Below are 16,747 nucleotides of genomic sequence, written 5' to 3'. Positions count from 1 at the left end.
CCTTGCAAGCTCAAAGACCCGAGTTCAATCCCTGGTACCCCCCCAAAAAGAAAAAAAATCCATAATACAGATGCTACCATTTAAATCATTTGTAGTATACAGTCACTACATTTACGTTGTTATGAAACCATTGTCACTGAAACTTTGTACCCATTAAGTGATAACTTTCCATTCCCCTCTCTTCTCAGCCCGGGCAAACACCATTCTTCTTTCTATCTCTGATTTTGACTACTCTGGGTATCTCACATACATGGTATCACATGTTTGTCCTTTATATCTGATTTCATTTAGTATAATTAAAGTTAATCCATTTGGAGCATGTCAGAATTTCATTTTAAAGGCTAAATGATATTGAATTGTGTATATGTACTATATTTTATCTATTGATGGATACTTGGGTTGTTTTCATCTTTTGGCTACTTGTGAGTGTTGTTGTGATCGTTGGTGTGTATAAATCTGTTTGAGTCCCTGTTTTCAATTTGTTTTGGGAGAGGGGTATATACCCAGAAGTGGGGTTTTGCTGCATCATATGGTCTGTCATTATGTTTGCTTTTTTAAAGTTTTGAGATACTTTTCTGTTTTTTCATATCATAGGTGTATTTTATTTACTTACTGCTGGAAATTGAACTTGGAACATTGTGGGTGCTAAGCACACACTACCACTGAGTAGCAACCTAACCTTATAGGTATATGTTATTTATTTATTTTAAGAGATATGTTCTTGCTGTGTTGCCCAGACTGGCCTCAAACTCCTGGGCTCAAGCCATCCTGCTGCAGGCCTTAGCTGCTTTTCTTTCTTTCTTTTTTGTGGTGGTGATGGTGGTACGTGGGATTTCACCCAGGAGTGCTCTACCACCCTTTTGATGTTTTAGTTTAAAGTAGCTCTCATTAAGTTGCCCAGGCTGGCCTTGTACTTGCAGTACTCCTACCTTAGCCTCTGGAGTTGCTGGGATTACTGTTTGTGTCCCACTCCCAGCCCCATAAAGTGCCTTTAAAAATTGGGGGATGGGGTGGCTGAGGTCTTGCACATGCTAAGCAAGCACTCTACCACTGACCTACATTTCTAGTCTGTAGGTGTATTTTAAATCAGTGATTGTAGATCGCCTCATAGTATTAAATGACCTATAGGATTTCATTGTATGGGTATTCCATGGTTTATTTTATAACATACTCATTGCTGACAATTTTTGCTATTGTAAAACTATGACTTATCAAGTATTTTTGAATACCTTCTATATGTTATGTTATTTTCATTCGTAGTTAAGTTTAAATTTTCTAAAAATTGGGTCAAAGGATGAGCATATTTTGAAGTGTGATTATTTTTCTGATAGCTTGTGTATTGGTAAATGATTATTGGTATAGTGAAAAAGAGTGTCAGATTTCCTGTACCTTGTACAATTCTAGGCAGTATTGACCTTTCTAGTATTTGTCAGTTTGATAGGATATTTACTTATCTCTTTGGTTATTCCTAATGAAATTGAACATCTTATGCACATGGTTTTCTTTCTTTTGTCAGTTGTGTGTGCGTGTCTTGCTGCCTTTAAAAAATTTGTTTTGTAAAACTACTTATACATGAAAGGGTATTAAATCTTTGTCTTATATTTTAAATGTTTTCCCAACTTGTCATTTATCTCTAAGTTTCTTCATAATGTCTTTTGCAGTGTAGACTTCTATATTTTTATAATTAAATATATAAATCTTTTTTTGTGATTTTTTTTTTTACTTTGAATCCTTATTCTGATAATCATGCCTCCACCCTGATTCAACATTGTTTTCCTTCATAAAATTATAGTTCTAGAAAAATTTTTTAGATATGAAAAATCTCCAGCCAGGAGCCTGGGATTTAGCTCAATGGCACCAAACCTGCCTGACAAGCGCAAGGGCCTGAGTTCAATCCCTGGTACCTAGTATGTGTGTGTGGGTCTCCAGCTAGGTGTGATGGTGCATATCTACAATGTTGGTATTCTGGGGGAGGCTGAGGCAGGAGGATCACAGGTTTAAGCACAGCCTAGGCAACTTAGAGAACCTTTTTTGAAATTAAAAATAAAGGGATGAGGACATAAAGCAGTGCAGAAGCCCTGGGTTCAGTCCCCAGCACTATCCTTCTCAACCCCTAGAATAACTCCACATAACTGATTACATCAGAGTTTCAGACTGATCATTATTCGAAGCAGACAGGAGAAATGTGGTATGGAAGATAAATAATGAACCAAGACTTTAACCAATTTTTAAAACTGAAAATCTTCATAGGGATTGAAATTTCTTCTAGACGAAAACTTAGACAACAAAATGTATTGAACTTAGTTTGCTTTTTATTCATTTTTAAGGATTAGGGATATTCTTTATTAATTTAGATATGTGAGATATGGTAGATGGAAGAATAAATTTGCTTGTTTTAACAATTTCTTGCATAATTGATCTTAGAGGTTCCTGAAGTAGATGTTACTTTAATTGGTGTTAGCCACCTTTGCCTTTTATAGTCTAAATCATATTCTTGCTTGTAATATTTTTCCCTTCTGTATTCTGTTGCTATATCTGGTCTCTAGTGCTTTTGCCATACAGTTCTTTTCCTTTTGTTTCTTTTACCTATTTCAGTTTGACATAAGAATTGAGAAAGCATTTCCTTGTTGTGGTTTTGAACAGTGAATCATACCTTATAATCTTCATGTACAGATTCTTTCTGGTAGAGAGGGCACACTTTGTGTTTCCTTCAGCTCCCAGAATACACCTCTTCTGGATTTGAGTTTATTAGCTACTTGGATGACAGTACATATATATGGAAGAAATATTATTGTCATTTGATCCGATACAATATTGAAATACTATGTTAGCCTTATGAACTTAATAGTCTGACTTATGATCTTGACCCTGTCATTTAAAGTAGCATATTTTTAATTTTATAAATTGAGTTAGAATTTTGCTTGCATAGTAAATGTAACAGCCAAAGATTTAAGAGTTGGAGGACTTCAAGGGATCATCTGGTATCTATTTTGTTCTCTCTATAAATATTTTTACCTATTACTGTTTTAGTTTTGAGGATAAAATGAAATTCTTGGGTTCTGGGGAGTTTATGATCTTGTTTGGAAAGAAAGTCATGAAGAAACGTTTTGTTTTCTTTTTTTGTTTTTTGTTTTTTTTTGGTACCGGGGATAGAACTCAGTTCCTTGTGCTTGCGAGGTAGGCAGCGGAACCACTGAGCTAAACCCCCGGCCCTATGAAGAAACTTTTTTGAGATAGCTTCTTGCTGTATAGTCCAGGCTGGCCTCGAACTCACTGTGTTGCCTAGGCTGGCCTCAAACTTGAGATTGTCATACTTCAGCCTGTCCAGTGTTAGGAATAAAGGCATGTGCCACTGTGCCTTTATTTAAAGATCCTTTGCTTTATTTTTGTGGGTTTTAATATACTCAAAAGAAAAATAATTTGATTCCTTATATGCCAGATAGGAAATGAACTATAAAGCAGACTGTTACAGTTTGTAGACGTCTCCCCAAGGCCTCATACAGATGAGGCGGGACTTTCTTACTTTTGTGGAGGAGGGGGGGTGTACCAGGGATTGAACTCAGGACCTTGCACTTGCGAGGCAGGCATGGTACCACTGTGCTAAATCCCTAGCCCGAGTTCAACTTTCTTAAAGATAGCTGAATCTGGAATGTGTGATGGTGGGATTAAGGGCATGTGATTACTAAGCCACTACACGAGTGATTAGTTTGGCACCATCCAGTAGTCTGAATACAATAAAAGGGACAGAAAGATGCTGTTAAATTCTCTTGTTACCTCTGCTACCTTGTGCATGCCATGTTGTTTCTCCTCTGTGATGCCTATCTGCCAACCACTCTGCTATGGAGCCAGCCGATTATATAGACTTAAACCTCTGTGAAATGTAAGCCAAATAAACCCTCCAACTTTGGGTGCCGGGTATTTTGTCTCAGCAATGAGAGAAAAGTAACTAACACATAGGGAGAGACTCTGATGAGTAAACTAGATAGCTTTCTCAAAATTTCCTGTGTATATGAATAGTCTCAGCATTTGTTAGTGTTGATTCTCATTCAAGCAGGTCTAGGGTAGGACATGAAGTTCTGCATTTCTAATAAGTTAACAAGTGTTGCTGATAGTATTGGTTTATAAACCACACTTTGAGTAGCAGGAATGATTTAGTACATAATTCAGAAAAAATAAGCATATCCTTGTGCAATTTTGAGAAGAGTTGTTTGGAGCCAGCAACACAGACTTGGAAATATGAGCTGCAGCTCACATTTGGCCTTGGTGAAATAAAATGATAAGATCTGTTAATGTTCATATGTTAAGAAGGGATATTAAGAAAAGTAATCACCTATTTTTTGAATAGCATACACAATTGAAGTTGGATGGTGAATGGGGCTGAAACCTTTGAAAAGGTACTGGGGCTGAAATGCTGAATCTTGGAGGGGAAGAGAAAAGGATCTTCAGGTATAATAAAAGTAAGTATCTAGTTAGATAATTAAAATTTATAAGAGTTAAGTATTGACTAGGATGACTTATTTTGCAATTAGCAATGTTTTTCCCACTGTATTTACTGTAATTTGCATAGTGATTCTAGTAAGAAAATAAAAATTAGTGTGTTTTCTTCTTCTTTTTTAAACAAGTGTTCTTTGATGAGTATATTCTGTGTGGAGAGTATGTCAATAGTCTTTGCTTCCCAGTCTGAATAAAGCTTAAATATTGTGCTAGAGTTGCTCTTCTCTGAGTTGCTCCCTCAGTGGCAACTACATGGAGTGTAAATAATCTGGGTATTACTCCCTTATCTTCATAGAATTAGTAAAAGACTCTTAAATCTTGGAGGTGGTATAAAATGTTATAGTGGATATTGAACATTTATCCACAGGGGAAAATTTGGCAAGCCAGATTTTTGAGCCAGCAGCCATTTATTTAGTTGGGTTCTATGAATTCACAGTGCTAATGTTTCCAATTGTGTTTTTTGTAGTTCAATTTTTTTCTTTTTGGTACTATTTTAGAAACAGTTTTAATATTTCCTTAATATAATACCTAGCCTGCTCTAATCATAAGATTCTGAGTAATTAGCACTCATAATTTACGTCTTCTTGACCGGTGTCGCTGGAATATTGGTTTCTTTGAAATGAGTTACAAGACAGTAAGGAGACTTTGTTTATTGCGCTGTTATGGAGGCAGAAAGATGTGAAATGCACTCCTAGAGGATTGTGAAATGTAATTTTAAGAACTTTAAATGTTGCTTTAATTATATTGACTATATTTGGTTAAATAGATGTCAGGTGTTTTCTCTAGTTTTTTTATACCTGAAAAACACTTGCTACATCTTGTTACTTCTGTTTTTGTTAATGATTAGTTCTCTGATATAACACAACTGTTAAAATTGAAAGTCAGACATCAGAAATATTATAGTTTGTTCAAGAAGCAGGCCAGTGAACCAATGAACTGAAACACATTGTTGGCTAAAAATATATTTTACAAATTACATCTGAAGTTGTTTTGTTAGAGCATCTATTGGAAATGAAATCCAGCTGTTTGTACTCTTTTTTTTTTTCCCCAAAGGTCATATGAAAGTAGATGGCTGTGCAAAACAAGTTGTTAATGCTTCTATTTTTAACTAATTTTTATTTAAGACCATATAAACTTTTCCTACATACTCTGTGACTTTTCCCCCCTTTGATAGGAATTTAACCTGAGCCTCTTGTGCTAGGGAAGTGTTTTGCCCCTGAGTTAGGGTGTGACTATATCACAATGTTGAAAGATGTTTGAGGTCAAGGAATATATATTATATATTTGTGTTTAGCACACATAATAACAGTGAAAAAAATCTTGGGTACTTTATTTTAGCATAAGGTAACTTGATTTATAATTATTATTATTTTTTAATCTCAGCTCCACTGTTTAGTAGTTTTTGTGGTCTTGGGAAGTACTTGGCTTCTCTGTGTCTTAGTTTTCCTAGTTGTAAATAGAGAATAGTAATACAGTAGTCCTTGTAAGAGTCGTTGTCAGGATTAATTGAGATAATCTACACAAAATTCTTAGAAGAGTTTTTGGCAGATAATAACTGCAGAAAATGTTAGTTGCTGCTAGTCTTATTCAGGAGCAGCATTGTTGCATTTCTATGGTGAATTTTTGGCTTTTTAAAACAGGAATATGCACATTCAGATTATAATATATTCTTTGACAAAGGAGCCAACCATCCTCACTTTAGGAAAGATAGCCTCTTTCATAAATGGCATTGGAAAAACTGTATTTCAACTTGCCAAAGATTAAAACTAGACCCCTATCTTTCACCATGCACTAAACTAAAATCAAAGTGGATTAAAGATCTAAATATTAAAACAAACACTAAACTTGTTGGAAGATAAGCTAGGTAGAACTCTTGAAGACATTGGCATAGGAAAACATTTTATGAACAAATACGCAATAGCATGGGAACTAGCACAAAGAATCAACAACTGGGATCTCATCTTTTTGAAAAGCTTCTGCACTACAATAGAAACTACCAACAGTGCTAAGAGACAACCTACGATGTGGGAAAAAATTTTTACCAGCTGTTTCTCAGACAAAGGTCTATTATCTAGAATATATAAAGAACTAAAAAAAAGAATTAGGCCCCCCAAATACAAAAATCCAATTCAGAAATGGGCATCTGAAATGAACAGACATTTCTCAGTCAAAGAAGTAAAAGCAGCAAATAAATATATGAAAAAGTGTTCAACATCACTGGTTATTTGAGAGATGCAGATGAAAACAACACTGAGATTCCACCTCACCCCAGAAAGAATGGCTGCTATCAAGAAATCAACCAGTAATAAATGTTGGTGGGGTTGTGTGGAGAAAGGAACCCTTTTTCATTATTGGTGAGAGTGCAGATTGGTGCAACCACTGTGGAAATCAATATGGAGATACCTTAAACAACTAGGATTGGAAGTCCCAATTGACTCAACTATCCTCTGCTGGGTATCTTCCCCCCTAAATTAAAAGAATCATACTGCAGTGATATATGCTTTGTACATGGTTGTAATAGCTAAAACTTGGAAACAGCCCAATTGCCCATCAACTGGAGACTGGATAAAGAAAGTGTGTGTGTGTGTGTGTGTGTGTGTGTGTGTGTGATGTACCAGCGATCGAATGTGTGTTTTTTAAATAAAATGGAGTACTACTCAGCCATAAAGAAAAGAAACTAGAGACATTTATAGCTAAGTGGATGCACATTGAGGACATACTCTTAAGTGAAATTAATAAGTCACACATGTGTAAATACCATATAGTTTCTCTGGTGTGATAAACTAAAAGTGTAACAAAGGGTCAAAATATATAATTGATATTTTGTAATAGGAAGAAAAGGTCTAAAGGTGTAAGGGAAGTGGGAGGGTAGGGGAAAGGTAAAAAAGGGAAGAGAAAAAAGAGAAAAGGAAAAAAATGGAAACACAGTCTTTATAAATAGGGAAGGATGGAGCAGGGCAGGGAGGCTATGGGAATGGGGAAAAAATAAGAACCAAGATATGTCATGTAAAAGTACAAGATCCCAATGACAATGTAACTGTTTTGTATATCTAAAATGTATCAATAAAATATTTTTGAACAGATTATAATATATTGTGTGGCCACTTATACACACTAAAATTTAGTTTTGAATAAAAATCCTGATATTTTAACTTTCAGCTACTGTAAGTTTACTATAAAAAGAGAAAGGCCATTCATTAATTCCTTCAGTCCTTATTCTAATAAACTGTTGATGCATGAAATTTTTTAGACATTGACTAAGTGTTAGGAATATAAAATGGACCAAACTTGAATCTGACCTGAAGCCGCTTAGAGACTAGTGGAGAAAGGCACATCTGAGTTTTACAGTGTTTTAAATAAATGTTGTTAAAACTGCCTTTGCACTAGATTATTAAAATGGTACTTTTTTGTATGTTTTTAAACAAAAGGTATCACTGTGTTGCCCAGGCTGGCCTTGAACTCCTGGGTGCAAGCCCCCCCCCCGCTTCCACCTCCTGAGTAGCTAGCACTATAGGCACATGCCATTGTGCCTGCTATGATGATGGAATTGGAGGCTGTATAGTCCATTCTGGCCTTGAACTTGCTATGTAGCCCAGGCTGGCTTGGAATTGTGATCCTCATGCTGGGATTATGAGTGTGCTGGTTGCTTTGTGTAATGATAAATTTTTGATTAGTCTTGTATGAGGAATTTCTTGAGAGACTGTCCTTGTATTTTTAGCATCTTGTGTATTTACCACAACTCTGTGATACCGTTTCTGTAATCATTATCATTTTGCAAATAAGGAATCAGTGTTCAAAGAGTTTAGGTAATCCCTACTATGAAATTCACTCCAAAATTCTATTAAAATTTTGTTTTTGAGGTGCTAAGGAGCAAACCCAGTACCTCACACCTACCGGCAACTGTACCACTTGGCCGTGCCCTTAGGCTTCTACTTCATTTTAAGTCATGCCACCTTTCTTCTTCCCATGTGTCATAAGTTTCATAGTCTTTAATAGAAGACCTAACATAATATATTGTATGCGAAGTTTATGTGTCTGTTTCCCTTTTTGATGGGGAGGTTTTTATTTTTATTTTTTTAGAGGAGGAACTAATTTTATCTATTCCTCCAGCCTTCAGTAACTAGTCCCAGTCACATATTAGGTGCCTAGTAAATATTAGTTGAGTAGTGTGGAATGTTAGAAATAGAAGGAATTTTAGAGCTCATGAAACTCGGACACTAGAATCTTAACAATTTAGGTTACTTATATAATACATACATCTTTTTATTTTGACACCATTCAAAAAAAACTCTTTATATCTCATTAAAAGACAATTTTAACATCAAATAAGTAGACTGGATAGTCTGTCTCATAGTGAACACAATTGGTAACTTTATACATATTATTTTGTTCTGGTTGGCACCTGTTTGGGGATTGGATTTCAAGAAACACGATCTAATTCAATCCTCTCCTTTTATAAATGATGAAACTGAGTTTATAGCAAGGCAGAATAACTGAATTTGGAACCCTGGTCTTCTGTCAGCTCAAAGTTTTGATTCTGACCTTCAATCTTTGTCACATGATCGGATTTAGGAAGAAAGAATTTGTGACTTACGTAAGATCCTATAGCTTTTTTTTTTTGGTTTTTTGAGACAGGGTCTCAATATGTAGTTGAGATTGACCTGGAACTCACTATGTAGCCCGAACTGGTCTTGAACTCACAGCAGTCCTCCTGCCTCAGCCTCCTGAGTGCTGGGATTACAGGCGTGCGCCATCACACCCCGCCCTATAGCTCTTAATATAGTATATAGCTGGGATCTGAATCCACACTGTCCAACCCACTTTTATTGAATCTTTTGCATTTACTTTTGTGTACCTTAACAGACTCCATCTATGTGCAGTCAGATATAGGGACAGAATTATAAGTGTTTGAAATTGAAAGGAAGTGTTTATATTTAGTATTTCCTTTCCTTGGAAATTTCAGATTTGGGATTTAAGCAACTTCTTCCAAAGAAAAGAACCAGTGGATCTGCTGCTGCAGCCCAAGATCTTGATCCATATCTGTAGACTGGAATATCGGTGGGGCAGTAATCCTCAGACACCTCACTTGGATAGGTAAGTGAAAGAGATAGTTGAGGGTAAGAAAACAGTATTGACTGTTCTTCCTGTTTTAACTTAGATAAAAAATAGGTGACTACCTTTAAAAATTTAATCCTTTATCTTGGTAAAAACAACATTTGTAATCTTGAGTGGGACAAAGCATTTTCTTGATTGTAAAATGTGTCAAAATGTTCACAATGGTGAAACTTAGGGTAAGTATTTTTTTTCTTTTTGTGCATGTCCAAGTTGTATTTATGAATTTGCGTTACAGTTGTTGTTTTATAACAAACGATTCCAAATTCAGGGACTTAAAACATAATAGCACACTCCTGTAATTCCAGCACTAAGGAGGCTGAGGCAGAAGGATAAAAAAATTGGAGTTCAAGGCCAGCCAAAGTCACATAGGGAGTTCCAGGCCAGCCTGATCACAGAGGGAGAACCTGACTAAAAAACAACAATAACAGTTACTTACTCTTCTTATGTGTGTTCAATTTGGTCAAGGCTCTTGGTGAGAAAGCTCGGTGTTAACATACGGCATGAGGTGGGGTGGCTGGAAAGGTGGGTTGACTCAATGGCTGAGAGCTGAAATCATTTGAAGTCTCATTCACTCACGTTTCTGGTGGTTAATTCTGGCTGTTGGCAGGGTCTCACCTTAGGCTGCTGGCCTGAACACCTATCCTTGTGGCTGCTTGGCTTCTTCACAGCATGATGGATGGAAGCCAACACAGCATCCCAAAAAAGGAAGACAAAGATGCATGGCATATGAGATTTAGCTTTGGAAGTCACATGATGTTACTTTGTTCTGTTGGTTGAAATAGTTATAAAGGTTTATCATGGTTTGGAGAAGGGTGTAGGCATAGACCCCTACCACTTGAAGCAAGAAATACCAACATCATATATGAGATGGAATCTACTGTAGCCAGCTGTAGTTGGAAAATATGTCATAGTTTATATTACTTTTAAGGTAAAGAATATAAAAAATATATACTATGTGAAAAGAGGAGTATTTGCAGGAAATTGATGGTGTGCAAATCTAAAATGAATTTGTTGTCTAGAACAGTATAATTTTGAGAATAAGATGCTTAAAGAGAAAAGAAATTGAGTTTGAATTCTATTTTGTGCCAACAAAGCAGTATATTGTTATAGTCAAAAGTAGAGATTGGGCCGGGCGTGGTGGTGCACTCCTATAATCCCAGCACTTGGGAGGCTGAGACAGGAGGATCACTGCAAGTTCAAGACCAGCCTGGACTACATAGTGAGTTCCAGGTCAGTCTTAACTACATAGTGAGACACTGTCTCAAACCTCCCCCCCAAAAAAAGTAGAGATTGGGCTTGGGATTTATCTCAGTGACATCACTTGCCTTGCAAGTACAAGGTCCTAAATTCAATCCCAGGTAATGACCCCCCAAAAAAAAGAAAAGAAGAAAAAAGAAAAAAAGTAGAGATAAAAGTTGATAAACAAGATAAAAAATAAGATTTGCAGCTTGGGTTTTTTTTGTTTTTGTTTTTTTTTTCGGAATATACTAGTTAAACTCCACTTTTCTCCTCTTGCTTTAATAATTTGAGATTTATTTGGAAAATTGGTTTCTAATAAAAATATGAGAAACTGGTACTGGCCATTGTTTAGTTTATCCGTCTTTGTTTCTCTCTTTGGTTTGTAGTGCAGGCTGGACTTGACCTCAAGGTGATCCTCATGCCCTCCGCCTCCCAAGTACTAGGAGTATAGGTGTGCTCTACCACACCTGGCTTCTTGCTTCTTTTTTTTGGTACCAGGGATCCAACTCGTGACCTTGTGCTTGCAAGGCAGGCAGCGGAACCACTGGGCTAAATCCCCAGCCGAAAACAATAGGAAGTACTATTTCTTTCTTTTTTTTTTTTTTGTACTGGGGAGATTGAACTCGGTCCTTGATCTTGCAAGGCAGGTCACCAAACCGCTGAGCTAAATCCCCAGCCCTTACCTTGCTTCTTTTAAGGAAAACTATATAATCTTTTTTAGAATTATATAATCTTACCTGCTAAACTTCTGGAAAATTAAAGTTTTTTTCAGGGGAACAAGAAAACTTACATAGTTGTAGAGTATTTAGTTGTCTTTTTGATCACATCTAGCAATTATATAAATTGCCTGTAAAAGGTTTGAATATAGCTAACACTCAATTTCTGGATACAATAGTATGATTTTTTAGATAATCCTCTTAAGCATTACATGTGACTGTGGATCCATTCACAGTAGCTGGGAAATGGGCTCTGGAAAGCCATCTAATCTCTTAAACCCCCCAAATTTTTTTGTTACTTTCTTATTCCTAAGTGACTTAAGTCAGTGAAGCTATATAAAACTGATTGGGCTCTACACTATTTCCCCACTACTCAAGGGTAAATAGGTAGTTATTCTACAATAGAAAAATAACTGAACCAACTGTTGCGACAGTAGAGATAAGATAATCACAAAAGTTTTCTCTCAACTGTGGATGATGTGATTTTTGTAAAACTATATTTTAGTTCAAAAGGTGTAGTACGTGGGAAAGCCATTTTCCTTCCCTCTTCTTCCTTATCCCTCCTTTCCCCCTACTCCTCCTTTCTCTCTCTCTCTCTCTGTTTTTTTTTTTTTTGGTTTGGTTTGTTTTGGTTTTTTGAGACACTGTCTCGCTATGTAGTTCAGGCTAGCCTTGAACTCACTGTGTAGTCCAGGTTGGCCTTGGACTCATGGTGATCCTCCTGCCTCAGCTTCCCATGTGCTGGCATTACAGCTATGTGCCACCATGCCTGCTGTTCCCCCTTTCTTTTTAAGGCTGATTGATATTCCATGTGTGTATATACCAGATTTTGTTTATCCTTTGATGGACACTCAGGCTTCTTTTACCTTTTGGCTGTTGTGAATAATACTGCTGTAAAATACTGTATCTGAGTTCTGCTTTCAGTTCTTTTGGACATATTACCAGAAGGAGATTGGATCATCTGGTAATTCTACTTTCATTTTCCTTCCCCCAGAACTGGGGATTGATCCCAGAAAGCACTGAGCTACATCCCCAGTCTTTTTTTTTTTTTTTTTTTGAGATAGGGTCTTGCTAAGTCAGACAGGCTGGCCTTTTACTTGAGGACCTACTGCCTCAGCTTCCTTCCTGAATAGCTAAGATTGCAGGTGTGAACCACCGTGCCAGTCTATTTTCAAAGATATGAAGAACTGTCATACTGTTTTCCATAGTGAACACACCATTTTATATTCACATCAGTGCACAAGGGTTCCAATTCTCCACATCCTTAACAACACTTGTTTTTTGTTTTGGGGTTTTTTTTTTTTTTTTTGGTACCAGGGATCAAACTCGGGTCCTTGAGCTTATAAGGCAGGTGCCGGAACCACTGAGCTAAATACCTGGCTCTAACACTTGTTATTTTCTGGTTTTATTTTTGGTGCTGAATATTGTACCTGGGGCCTTATGCATGCTGAGCATGTGCTCTGCCACCAAGCTACACACACAGTGGTTCCTGAGTTTTTCTTTTAATAGTGGCCGTCCTAATTTGTATGAGGTAGCATTTCTTTGTGGTTTTGGTTTGCATTCTCCAGTGATTTGTGAATCTGAGCATCTTTTCATGTGCTTGTTAGCTATTTGTATATCTTCTTTGGAGAAATGCCTATTCAAATACTTTGCCTGTTTTTAAGTTATTATTTATCTTGTGGTTGAGTAATAGGAGTTTTTTATGTATTCTGATATTAACTCTTTTTCAATACAAGATTTATATTTATTTCCTCCTATTTCATAGATTGTATTTTTTGCCCGCTTGAATTTTCTTTATAGTTTTAAATTTTGATATAGTGTGATATATCTGTTTTGACTTTTGTTGCCTGAGCTTCTAGTATTGTATCTAAGGGATCTCCGCAAAACTGATGTCATACAACTTTTCCCTTGTATTTTCTTTTAAACCTTATGTAATTTTAAGTCTTAATTTAGGTTTCTGATCTATTTTGAGTTAATTTTTGTATGTTGTGTTAATTTTTTCATATTATATATTATATAATACTAGTTTATTTATTGCATGGATATTCAGTGGTGCCAGCTTCTTTTGATGATGAGAATATTCTTTGTCCTATAGAAAGATCTGGGCACTCTTATGCAAATCAACTGGCCATAAGTGTGTTTATTTCTCTGTTCTGTTGCATTATTCTATATGTCTATCCTCATGCTAGTATCATAATTTTGGTTACTGTTGCTTTGTAGTATAAGTTTTGAAATAAGGAAATAAATCTTCCAACTTTGTTCCATTTTAAGATTGCTTGGGACCTTTGACATTCCGTGTGAATTTTAAGGTTAGCTGTCCACTTCAGAAAAAAAAAACAAAACAACCCACTGGAATTTTGATAGGGACTACATTGAATCTATAGATCACTTTGAGTAGTATCACCATCTTAAGTCATCCATTTGGTGAATACAGGATATATTTCCATTTATTTAGGTCTTCACTTTTTTTTAGCAGTGCTTTGTAAATTTTCACTTTATGATTGTTGTGCTTCCATGGTTAACTTTGTTCTTAAATATTTTAGTTTTTGCACAATATTGTAAATGATATTATTAAATTTTTTCAGATTTTTTCAGTACTTGGTGTATAGGCACACAATTTTTTTGAGATCTGATCTTATTCTTAAAAATTCTTATTTTTGACTCAAGTAGCTCTCGGAGGACAGCTTGTGTCTCTTGGCAACCTGTTCCTGGCATTTATCTTTGGCTTCTTTCATTCTCTTGGCTAAGTTTAGCATATTCTGTAGTCTCTTCCTTATTTTTCTTAATGTACTGTTTCTTCAGAGCAATACAACAGTATTAGTATTGTAGGTTATGTGGAGTAATGAGATGCTGAATCTTGGCTCCTTTAGTCCTGGATTTCTTATCTTCCATAAGGGCTTTTGAACAGTATATTGACAGACATCATCTTTAGAGATATTAAAAAGTTTGTGGATTCTCCTGTTCTTGTGGGCCATAGGCACAGTAGTATCATTCTAGCAAGAATGTCCTTCTGTTCCTCTTTTTTTTTTAATATGGCACTGGGTAGTCAAACTCAGGAGCACTGTACTAACTACTGAGGTACATCATTGGCCCTTCTAAAATCATTTCTTTATTTTAAAAATTGATTAGATTTTGTGGCGTTGGATTGGAACCCAGGGCCTTTGCACTGAGCTGTATCCTAAGCCCTTTTCTTTTCTTTTTCTTTTTTCTTTTTGAAACAGGGTCTGTCTAAGTCACTAAGTTGTCCATGCTTACGATCCTTCTACCTTAACCTCCCAGAGTGCTGGGATTAGTCATGTGCCATCACACCTGGCTACTTTTCTTCTTTTTAAACAGACACCAGATTGACAACATTAGATTAGCATTTATAATACAACCCTGAGCAGATTCGTGCTTTCGTGCTTTCTCTCTTCATTTCTCCTGGATCTGCAACAGGAGCACCCATTACTCATTAGCAGACACACCTGGTTATGGATCAAGTTACCCTGCTCATGAGACAGTTTTGTTGGTGGTTTTCACCACTGATTTGGACCATATAATTTATCCATTTTTCATCCAGAATGTCAGAAGCAATATCTATGGCCATATGCTTTGCATAGAAAGTATAAAGTTTGTGCTCATGGTTCACTTCAATAAGTGTCTGGCAGCAAGTGGCTGAGAAGATATACAGCTTCATTTTGGTGCAACCAATCACCTGTGAGGTGCCAGAAGAAAGAACCACAATTAGTTTTTATAACCTGTTGGTCTTATACCCTGCAAACATTGTTGTATTCATTTTTTAGCTCTAGGTATATTATGGGCAATATGTGTGTTCTCTCTGTAGGATCATGTCATCTGAGAATAAGTATAGCTTTATTTCTTATGATCCAGTGTCAGTTTCTTTTATTTATTTTTTCTTGTTTAATTGCTGTGGCTAGAATTTCTAGTACAATATTGAGTAGGATTTTTTTTTTCCCAGCCTTGGGGATTGAACGCAGGGTTTTTTACATGCTGAACAATCACTTTACTGCTGAGCTGTATCTCCATCCAGGATGTTATTTTAGTGCTTATTTTTTTTAATAGACCTATACTATTTTCTGTATTTTGCCAAGGCGGTCTTGCCTTTTGACACATATTATGACATTTTATGTTGTGTCATATACACTTTTTTATCAATTCCATAAGTTAGAAATCATGCATATTAAGCTTGACCATTTTTGATAGTTATTTTATGCTTTAAGATATTTGTAGAGATAACAAATTTATCTTGGGTGTTTTTGTTTTGTTTTTTGGGGGTACCAGGGATCTACTCAGGTCCTTGCGCTTACAAGGCAGGCAGTGGAACCACTGAGCTAAACCCCTGGCTCAAATTTATCTTGGTTTTAAACCTGAGTCTAATATTTAAAAAATGTTTTTGGGCCGGGGATTTAGCTCAGCGGTTCGGTGACCTGCCTTGCAAGCACAAGGACCCAAGTTCAATCCCCGGTACCAAAAAAAAAAAAAAAAAAAAAAAAAAAAAAAAATAAAAAAAAAAAAAAAAAAAAAAAAAAAAAAGAAATAAAATAAAATAAAAAATGTTTTTTACAAATGTTAGCCTCTAGCTAGACATGGTCCACATGCATGCCTGTAATCCTTGCAATCCAGAGGCTGAGGCAGGAGGAGCACTGTGAGTTTGAGGCCAGCGTGAGTGATATAGTAAGTTTGAGGCCAGCCTGAACTACATAGCAAGACACCCCCCCCCGCGTCACACACACACACACACACACACACACACATACACACACACACACACACACACAAAGACAAAAGAAAAGAAAAAGAAGGCTTCTGGGCAAACTTGGTTGTATACTAACTCTAAGTTACAGTTTTACAAATTGAACAGCCTGTATTAAAGGATTGATATTTAAAAAAACTCATGATATTGAGTCCTTGTGCTTGAGGGCACACATTGTGTTTTAATCAGTAAATATTAATATTAGGTAATGACCTAAGGATAACAGAAAAAGTCAAGGAAAATTACTCAAGTCTGATTGGAAGAAAGCCATACTGTCATCAATGGAGATATTTTGCAGAGATGTTTCTCTTTCTTTTCGCTGTGGAAGAAAATTATTTGATAATTGAATCTCAAAAGAACTGATTAAATTTATAGGGGAATAAATCTTAAGAGCCTTTCTGATGATAGTATAAGGAAATCAGAAGTCCAC

The 16,747-nt window shown here is 36.1% G+C and overlaps 1 protein-coding gene across 15 annotated transcripts in view; it reads left to right on the top strand.

Annotated features, from left to right (window-relative positions):
- The window catches only part of Numb (NUMB endocytic adaptor protein), a 148,664-nt gene that overhangs the window by 35,940 nt on the left and 95,977 nt on the right, over positions 1-16,747 (top strand). For 11 of the 15 annotated variants that reach the window (XM_033766670.1, XM_033766673.1, XM_033766671.1 and 8 more), the window contains exons 2-3: positions 4,346-4,457; positions 9,458-9,588. The exons of 1 other annotated variant lie outside the window; for it this stretch is intronic. The gene's annotated coding sequence lies outside the window, so the exon portion shown is untranslated. Of the gene's footprint in view, positions 1-645; positions 687-4,345; positions 4,458-9,457; positions 9,589-16,747 lie in introns of those variants that run through there. 3 more of the 15 variants (XM_010645439.3, XM_010645440.2, XM_010645436.3) reach the window with 2 other exon arrangements.

This window comes from Fukomys damarensis, unplaced genomic scaffold (genome assembly GCF_012274545.1).
Source record: "Fukomys damarensis isolate Sample0158 unplaced genomic scaffold, DMR_v1.0_HiC HiC_scaffold_21, whole genome shotgun sequence".
In the NCBI taxonomy this organism is placed as follows: Eukaryota; Metazoa; Chordata; class Mammalia; order Rodentia; family Bathyergidae; genus Fukomys; species Fukomys damarensis.
Note: the sequence above shows the minus strand (reverse complement) of the source record. Positions and strands in the feature narration are given on the sequence as shown.